A 2,894-nucleotide genomic window follows, 5' to 3' on the forward strand; every position below is an offset into this window, starting at 1 on the left:
TCTATATATATATCTATATATAGATATATATAAAATAGATAAAAATGAACATCATCATCATAATAAAGGTTTGGATCACTAGGAAGATAGAACAATTTTTAATTCTGTATGCACTTAATAACAAGTTTCACAATATATACAAAATTAGAAAAAGATTTTTAAAAAATGTCTAATAAAGGGGCACCTGGGTGGCTCAGTCAGTTAGAAATCTGCCTTCAGCTAGGGTCATGATTTCAGGGTCCTGGGATCGAGCCCCGCCTCGGGCTTCCTACTCCGCGGGGAGTCTGCATCTCCCCCTCCCTCTGTTGCTCCCCCTGCTTGTGTTCTCTCTCTCTCTATGTCAAATGAATAAATAAAATCTTCAAAAAAAATTTTTTTAAAAAAATGGTGTCTAATCAAATTAGGGGATTTTCACATGTCTCTTTCAATATCAAATAGTTCATCCAGTAGCAATTTCAAGTTACTGAAGACTTTCTACAACTTGGTTTAAAAACCAGACTAATTGATATTAAGGAATGCTGTGCTATGTCTCCAGTATAGACAGAGACTAGAAAATAAAGTAAATCTCAACAAATGTGCAAAGATTGAAATCTCGTAGAGTATGCCATCAGACCATAGTGAAGTTCAAATACAAATTATTAAGAAAGATGAAGAGAACAAGAAGGGATAAAGAAAAATAGTTCTTTTTCTCCACTGGTTTCTTTTCCACTCTATTTTCCAGGAGCCAACTGTTTATGTTTTTCTTTTTGCTTATTTTCCTACGAACCTCTGGCTATGTCTTATTTTGTCTTGACACACCCTAACTGGCTATCCAGCAGCTTCTATTACAATTTTTACACAGTCGAATTTGCCACTTTCTTGGAGAAATTACTGATTCCGGCGCGGGACAGAAAAAATGCAAGATGAGAGGAGCCAGAAGTAAGAAAGGAAGTTCTTGAGAGATTGATAGGAAAAAAAAATTAAAAGATTCATGTTATCCAAAGGACAGAGCTTGTAATGGCAGAAGGTGGAAAAATTTTAGAAACAAAATAAATTATAATACTATTGAATTTTAACACAAAGAATATAATACATTTTTATGAGACTACACTGATCTAAATAAATGATGGAATGACTTGTAAGTGGAGAAAAAGAGACAAATCTTTCTTAGAGTAGAATTGGGAAGATGGAAATTCCTCAAGTAGTTAAAAAAGGAGTGATGGGAATAGAAAATCACCCTTAGAACACCATAGAGATCATTGTTTCAGGAAGGATGCCCAGGGAAATGGCAAAGTCAGGGGTGAAAATTGAAGAGATACCATAGCAGCATAGACCCAAATTATCTTCTGTGCATTTTTTTTTAAAATTACTGTGGAGGTTCTAGCATCTGTCCACAAATTCTGTGCTAGCCCTCTCCTCAAGAAAGGTCTGTACAGGAATCCATCAAGATCCTAGAGGAGATCACAGGGACTTCATCAAGATAGAACGCTTCTGCACAGCAAAGGAAACAGTCAACAAAGCTAAAAGATAACCTACAGAATGGAAGAAGATATTTGCAAATGACATTACAGATAAAGGGCTAGTATCCATGATCTCTAAAGAACTTATCAAACTCACCACCCAAAAAACAAATAATCCAGTCAAGAAATGGGCAGGAGACATGAAAAGACACTCCTCCAAAGAAGACACACAAATGGCCAACAGACACATGAAAAGCTCCACATCACTCGGCATCAGGGAAACACAAATCCAAGCTGTAATGAGATACCATCTCACACCAGTCAGAATGGCTAAAATTAACACGACAGGAAATGACAAATGTTGGTGAGGATGTGGAGAAAGAACCCTCTTACACTGTTGGTAGGAATGCAAGCTGGTATAGCCACTCTGGAAAATGGTATGGAAATTCCTTAAGAAGTTAAAAATAGAGCTACCCTATGACCCAGAAATTGCACTACTGGGTTTTTGCCCCAAAGATACAGACATAGTGAAAAGAAGGGGCACCTGCACCCCAATATTTATAGCAGCATTGTCCACAATAGCCAAACTGTGGAAGGAGCTGAGATGCCCTTCAACAGACGAATAGATAAAGAAGATGTGGTCCATACATACAATGGAATATGATCAGCCATCAGAAAGGATGAGTATTTACCATTTACATCAATGCGGATAGAACTGGAGGATGTTATGCTGAGTGAAATAAATCAAGCAGAGAAAGACAATCACATGGTTTCATTCACATGTGGAATATAAGAAACAGTGCAGAGGATCATAGGGTAAGGGGTGGGAAACTGAAAGTGAAATCATCAGAGAGGAAGAAAAACCATGAAAGACTCCTAACTACAGGAAACATTCAGGGTTGCTGGAGGGGAGTTTGGTAAGGGGATGGGGTAACTGGGTGATGGGCATTGAGGAGGGCGCATGATGGTATGAGTACTGGGTATTATATTTAACTGATAAATTATTGAACACTACATCTGAAATTAAAGATGTAATATATTTTGGCTAATTGAATTTAAATTAAAAAATTTAAAAAAAAGAAAAGGGAGAAAACAGAACAGGGCAAGTGCAAAATACTAAATTTACAGTGAAAACCTGGAAGGTACCACCTTAACCACGTGGTCAAGGTTCACATTACCAGGAACAAGTTATGTTATTTCATCTGTATGTTACTCTTACCAAAAATTCATAACTCAATTCTAGCCATGAGACAACATCAAGTAAACCCAAACTGAGGTACATTCTAGAGAATATCTGACTCTTACTTTTCAAAAGTGCCAAGGTCATGAAAGTCACAGAAAGACTGAGAGAGTATCACAAATGGTTGGAGGTGGGGGTCCATACAGCTAGATGACACAGAGCACTTTGACTGGATCCCAAACAGAAACGTAAGACATCAGTGAAAAAAGCTGGTG

Source organism: Ailuropoda melanoleuca, chromosome 1, assembly GCF_002007445.2.
Source record: "Ailuropoda melanoleuca isolate Jingjing chromosome 1, ASM200744v2, whole genome shotgun sequence".
Lineage (NCBI taxonomy): Eukaryota > Metazoa > Chordata > Mammalia > Carnivora > Ursidae > Ailuropoda > Ailuropoda melanoleuca.